The sequence below is a fragment of the Alexandromys fortis genome, unplaced genomic scaffold, assembly GCF_014885135.2.
Source record: "Alexandromys fortis isolate MF-2015 unplaced genomic scaffold, M_Fortis_MF-2015_v1.1 scaffold_2_1_26212458, whole genome shotgun sequence".
Lineage (NCBI taxonomy): Eukaryota > Metazoa > Chordata > Mammalia > Rodentia > Cricetidae > Alexandromys > Alexandromys fortis.
The window spans coordinates 7,192,895-7,201,789 of record NW_026067930.1 but is presented as its reverse complement, the minus strand read 5'-3'; the positions used below and the strand labels follow the sequence as shown (position 1 = coordinate 7,201,789).

At 44.2% G+C, this 8,895-nt stretch overlaps 2 long non-coding RNA genes across 2 annotated transcripts in view; both read left to right on the top strand.

Moving 5' to 3' along the window:
* Positions 1-1,869: 1,869 nt before the first annotated feature.
* On the top strand, positions 1,870-4,072 carry LOC126503573 (uncharacterized). Its single transcript, XR_007592330.1, has 3 exons — positions 1,870-2,084; positions 2,161-2,253; positions 3,933-4,072. It is a non-coding gene; the product is annotated as an uncharacterized lncRNA (long non-coding RNA).
* A 733-nt stretch (positions 4,073-4,805) lies between these two features.
* Positions 4,806-8,895, top strand: part of LOC126503572 (uncharacterized) — a 15,783-nt gene continuing 11,693 nt past the window's right edge. Inside the window, exons 1-2 of the long non-coding RNA XR_007592329.1 lie at positions 4,806-5,452; positions 7,738-7,825. This is a non-coding gene — a long non-coding RNA (uncharacterized lncRNA). The remainder of the gene's footprint in view (positions 5,453-7,737; positions 7,826-8,895) is intronic.

The following is an 8,895-nucleotide window of genomic DNA, read 5'->3' as shown; positions in this document are numbered from 1 at the left end:
GTGTCTCACTCAGAGACTGCTTCGAGTCTTCTCACTAAAAGAAATTAAATATGAACAAGGAGCTCAAATAGAGACTGCCAATGTCTTGTCTTTATGCCTCAGGGCATACAAGGGAACTTGAAATGCCAATGTATTGATAACTGGCTTTTTCTAGTCCTTTGGAATGCTTTCTTTCCCAGTGCTTACTGGGATTTGAAGTATAAATTTCCCAGCATTTTAGTTATACTTTTCAATGACTTTGACAAAAATGCAAGGACCAAGGCAACTTATAGAAGAAAGAGTTTGTTGGGGCTTACAGTTTCAGAGAGAAAGTCCACGACCACCATAGCAATGAGCATGACAGAAGGCAGGAAAACACGGCACAAACAGCAGTTGAGAGGTTGCATTTTGATATGCAAGTAGGAGAAAGGAAGAGCTAACTGGAAATGGTGTGGGTTTTTGAAACATCACAGTCCATTCTCTGGTGACATAGCTCTTCCGGTCCTAATCCTTCCTAATCCTTCTCAAGAGCTTCCACCACCCGAAGCCCAAGCATTCAAATACATGAGTCTATAGGGGTCATTTCCATACAATCTACCACATCCAGTTACTCTGCTTAAGATGAAGTAATGCTAAGATACAAGACTTTAATTATTCCCCAGATTTTAGCAGTGAGATGAAGTTCTAGGGCATAAAATAAAATTTAAGGGCTGTTTTTCCTTTGGAGAAACCCAAATTAAGTCCCTTAAATATGCAAGGTACCTTAAGGCACTGCCTAGAACTTTTCCATCTTAGCACATATTAATTTAATTTTAAGTAAGCTAATAGGTACTCATCTAAAAATAAAATCCTCCATAAACTCACTAAACTGGCATTCGATTTCCTTATTTGTTTAAGAGCTATCCCAGTGTCCATAATGCAGTTTTTCTCTAGGCTTATTCCAATATCAGAAAGTCTGTGATGGACCCAAAAAGAGGAACATGGGATGTACTCACTGATATTTGGTTTCTAGCCATAAATAAAGGGCATTGAGCCTATAATTTGTGATCTTAGAGAAACTAAATAAGAAGGAGAACCCAAAGAAAAACATATAGGCATCCTCCTGAATATTAACCTTCATCGGGCAATGAAAGGAGACAGAGACAGAGACCCACATTGGAGCACCGGACTGAAATCTCAAGGTCCAAATCAGGAGCAGAAGGAGAGAGAGCACAAGCAAGGAACTCAGGACCATGAGGGGTGCACCCACACACTGAGACAATGGGGATGTTCTATCGGGAACTCACCAAGGCCAGCTGGCCTGGGTCTGAAAAAAGCCTGGGATAAAACTGGTCTCGCTGAACATAGCGGACAAGGAGGACTACTGAGACCTCAAGAACAATGGCATTGGGTTTTTGATCCTACTGCACGTATTGGCTTTGTGAGAGCCTAGGCAGTTTGGATGCTCACCTTACTAGGCCTGGATGGAGGTGGGTGGTCCTTGGACTTCCCACAGGGCAGGGAACCCTGATTGCTCTTTGGGCTGACAAGGGAGGGGGACTTGATTGGGGGAGGGGGAGGGAAATGGGAGGCAGTGGTGGGGAAGAGACAGAAATCTTTAATAAATAAATTAATTAATTAAAAAAAAGAAAGTCTGTGATGCAGTTGATAAAGTATTCCAACCTCAGAAGAGGAATCCATAAAACCTACATAGTGGTTCATGGTTGCTTTACCTAATATCTGGAATTCATGACTAGTGCAAAAAAAGAGGTATATCCGAGAGCAGGTCACAATTCTGTTCTGCTCCAATGAAGACTTCACAGTAGATGGCGTCACAATGGTGGAGCATGTGTGCAAGAGTCAACATAGTGAGGTGAGAAACATGGGAGGGGCCGGTCTTGCTCCTGCTATAACAACCTACTGTCTTATGGTACCTGAGTTAGGTTCTAATAAGAAATATCTTCATCCCTCCCAAGGATGGTATTACTAATGACCACAACAGACCTGAGCATCATTGCACTAGAGACTGAGCTCCCAGGTTAGGAAGCTTCACGGGACATGCTTAAACCCCATCCAGACTGCAGTGGCCCTCAACTTGTCTCCAGAGTGTGGTGTATCGGAAAGAGGTGTGTATTTGTGGGGCACTCACTGGGTGGCAAGCATGCAGTGATGTTTGTATAACTCTCTTAATCTTCATGGCAGTTTTTTCCAAGATCTCATTATCATCGTCTCCATTCCACTGATGAAGATGACGCTCAGGGAGCTGAAGTATCTTGTGCCATGGTTACCCTACCTGTAAGTAGTAGAACTGGGATGTGGGCCCTGGCTGGGAACTGCAGAGCCCACCTTGTTAAATACAGCACTGTGCTACTTTTGATCAAAAACACCTAGAATATTAAGGGAAATAAAGTGACACTGAGCTTTAAAAGTACTTCAGCTTAGCATACATTCAAAATACTAACATTTAAGAGAAAAAAATGGAAACCCTACTGTTTGAGGAAGTAGACCCATAGCTAGATAGAAGGCTATGTGTTTTCTGAAAATAATATGAGGACTTAATTGGCACAGGGCATTGATCAAGGGTGGGAGAGACAGAGCAATGCGCAGTCACTCATCACCCAGATGATGAGGTATTTTCTCATGGTAGAAAATACCAAACAATGAGCTAGGGACTACAGCAAGCTTAGTTTTTGTTTAAGGCACGAAAGTAGTTGAGACAAGGCCTCACACAGCCAGCGCTGGCCTTGGAAGCCCCAATCTTGTTGCCTCAACCTCTCCAGATGCTGTTATTCCCAAAGAGCAGCACCATGCCCAGTCTGATTTCTTGGTCACTAAGAGCCTCAGTGCTGACGGCATTTGCCGCTTGTCCTGGGGTTGCGCAGAGAGTATTGCACTGGATTATGAGTCAGCTAGAAATCATTTAAGACCCTCCCACCCCCAAGATTCAACAAGACCAGTCAGTTGGTGCTCATTACTCCGGTGTGGGAAACACTGTTAACGCTCTGTGAGAGTGAGATGTCACCACACGTGCCAGTGTGACTCTTGTCTTGCTGCACACCCCGCAGCCCAACCCTGTAGGGTAGTGAAAGACACAAGAAAATAAAAGGTGGCTGGCAGGGTGTGCAGAATGGGGGTGGTCAGGCACAGTGGCCACCACAATGACATCTGGATGCTCTCTTCTATGTGCTGACCACATACTGACACATGTGTGTGAAGCCTTTGCACCCAAGATTCTTGTTCTGCATGGAAATCCCATCAGGAAGGTTTCTTATCCCCGTGACGCGAGGACCTTGAGAAAGAGAAAGGCACCCCCCCCCCCAGTCACACAGCCACCTGAGTTAACTGTTTCTCCCCCAGGAGGGCTTTCTCCCCAAGGTGGTCAGGCAGCCCCAGTCCATGCCATCGCCCACTGCAGCACAGGACATATTCTCTAAGTTTTGCTGAGATTACCACGTGTGGCATAATTAGAAAGAAAGGGCCTTTTGTGGGAAGAGAAGGCTGCCTTTTTATGCCTTTGATTGTCAGCTCCTGCGACAGACACACAATTAATGAACACACTGAAAGCGTGGCTCCTCAAATTATCTTTTTCCTGAATCCTAGAGAAATTGCGATTGTTCTGTAATAACTGCCGCTGTGGCATAAATTACCTTTAGCAAACATCAGATGTGCTTAATCCTCTCACCCAGGGTAACGGCTGCCACTGTAACAACCAGACAACGCAGGGCTTCCAGTTACAGCAGTGACCTCCACAATCAGACCTTTGGATGCCAAGTTCAACCTTGCCAGAGAAATACAGAGATTCAACTAATAAATATTAGCTAAATGGATGTTTTGTAGAAAGCTTAATTGTTTGGGTTTTATTTTCTGTTTTTTTTTTAAGGTTTTGTTTGTTTTGCTTTGATTTGTTTTGATTAGTTTTGGCAGAGAGGTCTTTGCTTTATAAATGACTTTGTTTAATGCTCTTCAAATTGCAGCCTTGAAAATGACTCCAGCACGGGAAGTGGGAACGCCGATTCTGCTTGCTAACCTTGAGCAAGACACTCAGCTCCTCAAACTTCTTTTTGTCAGTACTAGATATCAGACCCAGGGTCTTGTGCATGCTAAGCAATTACTCCACCACGCAGCAGTATCCCTATCCTTGGAGGTCATTATTTTACAAGAGGGAAGGGGTAGGAAGAGAGGAGACAGAGGAAGAGAAAGGAGAAAGAGAAGGAGCAAAATAGGAAGCAGAAGGCGGTGAGTGGGAATGTCAGGGGCTGGTATTCATCTGGCCACCTGGCTCCAGACTCTGCAGCTCTCCAGTAGCGTCTAAGTTGTAGCTTTCCACATCTGAGCAGAGCACATGGTTTTCGCTACCACATATGTCCCTGTACACTTGGGCATGCAAATGAGCCATTTGCCACTGTAGTCACTCACTTCTAACTCTTCCCATGTTGTCTAGAGCAGCTCTGCAATAAGTGGTCCCCAAACGTGCATCCAGAAAGAGCTGTGTGCATGCCTCGCCATCAGGAGGAATGAACTAGGTGGCACTGGCATCAGGCTTGGTCAATGGGTGCTAACTTGGGGCAAGTCAGTTTACTTGAATTCTCCCCCACCCTTGGTCTTCAGACTCATGCATCTTCCTGTTTTTGAAGCATGCTTTACTTCAAGAGTGTTCTACCTGTTGGGGACCAGCCTCAATAAAAATACCTTTTGCCAGGGTAGAGGCATGGGGATTTAGAAAATATTAGTAAAGAATATGAAGATGCAAAAGAAAATAATAAAACAGAGAAACAGGATAGTATTAGGAGGGTGTTCCAGTGAGTACTAAAATTCACCCACATTTAATTTCCAACTGCTTAAAATACCCCTGGCCACAAAAGGTAGGAGTAAGAAAAAAAACTACATTAACTTGATATAAGGAAATGAACCTACCAATTGAAAGTTATGGGCTATGTCCTAGTTAAACTTTCTGTTGCTAGAACAAGTTATGCTCACACCCTAGACCAAAACATCCTGTAGGCAAATTACTCCCTGGGTGGAATCCAAAGTTATCTCCCAAAGGGAACTGGAGCTTAGTTGGAACTTTTGCTTGTGAAGTAGATAGGAATGTATCTACTCTTTATTCCTGGAGTACAAGGTCTGGCTATTAGTCACTCACACCTGTTGACTATAACCTTGAGAGAGCAGAACTCTCTGACCTAATTCTAGGTGGGACCAGTGTTAGAGGTTGAAACCTTGAAGGAACTAGAGGTAAGTTCCAACTCTCTGACCTTTGGTCAATGTGGAAATAGGCTCATCTTTGGGCCTCCACACTACCTCCCTTCTTCTGTCTTTCAGGCTCTTGGATGTGCCACAAAACAAGAGAAAAATAGGCTCAGTGCTTTCACACCGTAAATATCAGAGACCAGCTATGCACATCACCTGACCAGGAGCTACCTGCTGGTTAGGTGAATGGAAGGAGGTGCCGGTATTCTAGAGAGAAACAGCTTCCAGCAAATGGATTGGAAACAAGGTGAGTGGGGTGTGGGAACATGCAAGTCCAGCACCATTAAGACATTTTAGAAAAGACCAGGCAGGAAACGAGACTGCAGAGTTGGGTGAAGCCTGAGGCCACTGGGCAAGGAAAGTGAAATGAAGGCCTACCTTAGACCTTAGGAGAGGGAAATGTGCTCCTCATTCCTTTTTCAGTGCATGGCAGTTAGTACTGCCGATGTCCAGTTATTCCTAACTCATTGAGAGAACCTAAAAGCCAAAGAACAGTCCAACAAGGGTTACTCTGGGCCTCATACTCCGCCAGGTGTTCCCCTCTCATGTCTCACTTTACATTCAAAAGAAACCTCAGAGGAGGCATTGTACTGACCCCTATTCTACAGGTGAAGAAACGAATGCTTGTTTGAATCTGTGACCCACGTGGGATTGTTGAGTAGAAATTGACTGAAGCATGATTGTGATCCAGGGATCTGGTTTAAGGGATCCCCAGTTCTAAACTCTGGGGCCCACTATGCCCCAGGTTCCCTGATAAACATCTCCCAAGGCAAACCATGCTCACCCAGTACTGAAGCCCCTACTCTCCCAGCAGATGTGGCCGGGGTCCCTGCTGCAGCTCTTAGCTTGTCCTTGTGTAGGAAGCAACTCTAAGCTAAGGCTTCAGCTCTGGGAAATCAGATTCATCTTGGGTCTCAAAGCCCCAGCCTGTTCTGTTGTCTGGCCATCATCAGAGTTCAGCCCGGTGCAGCTGAGAGAGGCACAAAGCCTGATGAAGTACCTAACGCATCAGAAGAACTGTGCTGCCTTCTTCTCCCCCTTCCTTTTATCCACCCAGAGGAAATATTGTTAGCTGAAATGGGCACCAGGAGAACTGAGACGGCCATTAGACAGGTCTCCCGGCTTCCCTGGGACAGTAACATAAATTGTGACAAGTCTGTACATCCAACTATCTTGCCCAACTATTCCCACCAGACTGTCTTCTCACTCTGAAAGACTGCCAACAGGCAGAGCAGGACAAAGACACACCTCTATAAGTCAGTGCAAACAGCTCCTGCCTTTCTCTTAAGTTCTCTTCTGACACTTGGCTCATCTCTGTTTGAGTACCTTCCCCTGTGTTTTCCAGAAGTGAGCAAGCATAGCTCTGTGAAGCTCTAACCAGTTCAAAGTAAAGTAAGAAAAAAAAAAAAAAACATGTCTGAGCATCTTTTCCTCCTTCTGCCATTTGAGTATACCTTACTTTTCCGATACTTATCCTCCAGCACACTTATAGATGTATGTGTGGGTTTGTTTATTTAACAGATATCTCCCTAGAAGATGGGACTCTCTTTGAGAGTAGGACCACAGTATTGTTGAAATAGGTGCGGCAGGGCTGCGTCCCTGGCACCCGGCCGCCAGCATGGCTAGCTTATGCCCGAAATAATTACACGGAAACTGTATTCTTTCAAACACTGCCTGGCCCGGCTAGTTCCAGCTTCTTATTGGCTAGCTCTTACATATTGTTCTAACCCATTTCTAATATTCTGTGTAGCCCACGAGCTGGCTTACCAGGGAGGATCTTAACCTGCGTCTGTCTGGCGCGGGAAAATCATGGCGACTCTTTCACTAAGCTTCTTTTTCCCAGCATCCTGTTCTGTCTACTCCGCCTACCTAATTTTCTGTCCTATGAGGGCCGAGGCAGTTTCTTTATTAGTAAGAAATCACTCCCACATCACAGTATTCTATCCACTTCTGTGAGTCCAAAACATGTCATGGCTTTGTGTGCCTGTGACAGGTCCCACCATTAAGATCAGCAGGCTGTAGCAGAGTTTCCAACTGACCACCAAGTGTGGTCTCTGACGTTGAACAAATATGCTGTCAACTCTTCTGGAATGAATTGGTTAATACTAAGTGTTTCATAAAGATAAGCTTAGTCAGCACAAAGAACTTCTTTCCAAAAGTATGCCTGCCGTACTGCCTCATCCCCAAAACAGACTCTAAAAACAAGAGGAGTGATAATAGGGTGGGCGTCAATGATGTTGATACCCAAGTTACTGGAAACATGGAGACGCCATAACATCCAGCATTCTAGAAACCTCTGTACAGCAGCATCTGCCAGGCCGTTATTATTAAGATGTACTTCATATACCACAAAGTCATCCTTTTATTTCTTATTTCTCTCTCTCTCTCTCTCTCTCTCTCTCTCTCTCTCTCTCTCTCTCTCTCTCTGTGGTGTATTGTGTGCACATGTATATGTGTGGGTGCGTGTATCTATATGCATGTTCAGAGGCCACAGGAGAATGTTGGTTTTTCATCTTTTGTTCATCTTTTTAGCTCTTCACTACATGTCTCTGAGACATGGCCCCTCACTGAATCTGGAGCTCAAGACCTTTGAGGTACCCAGGCATTCAGCAAGTCCCAGGTATCTGCTTGTCTCTACCCACCCTATCCTACTGAGCCCTGGGGTTGCAGACTTACATGGCCAAGCATGGCTTTTTACATGAGTTTTGGGGTTCTGGACTCAGGTCCTCATGATTATGCATCAAGTGTACTTATATCTTGACAACTCAAATTTGTCCTTTTAAAGCCTAGAGTGCATAAGTTTTTAATATATGAATGACCACTGCTCTTTAATTCTAGGAAAATTCTTATTTCTCCCTTAATTATTACTGATTCCTAGGAGTAGTGAGCTCAGTATTTCTCTCCCATAATCCTCTGATTGTCACTAATCTACTAATCACTAATTCTGGACATTTTATATAAATGAAACCATAGATCATAAGACATTTTATGTCTATGTTCGGTGAATCAGCATGTTTCCAGTTTCTTTGACATCAAACCAGAATTGCATTCCTGTCTATAGCTGTATAATATTCTACCATATGCATATACAAAAAATATTTATCCATTTTTCAGTTAAACCACAGGTGAATATCATGAATAGTCATGAATTTGATTATTATCAAGACTATTTCTAGCTGAGTGGTGGTGGTGGCACACATCTTTAATCCCAACACTTGGGAGGAAGAAGAAGGTAGATCTCTGTAGTTTGAGGCTATCCTGGTCTACAGGGTGAGTTCCAGGTCGGCCAAGACTGTTACACAGAGAAAACCTGTCTTGAGAAACAAACAAAAAACAAAAAACAAAAAAAAAAGAAGAAGAAAAGAAAGAAAAATATTCCTACTATGAACATTCATGCTTAAATTCTGTTAAAAATTGTTTAGGATATATATGTAAGAGTAGAAACACTATCCCATGCTGTTTCAGTCACAGTCCAGCTGGCTTTGGTGAGTTCCCAATAGATCAGCCCCACTGTCTCAGTGGGTGGGTGCACCCCCCGTGGTCCTGACAACCTTGCTCGTGTTCTCCCTCCATCTGCTCCTCATTGGGACCTTGGGAGCTCAGTCCAGTGCTCCAGTGTGGGTCTCTGTCTCTATCTCCATCCATCACCAGATGAAGGTTCTATGGTGATATGAAAGATATTCGTCAGTA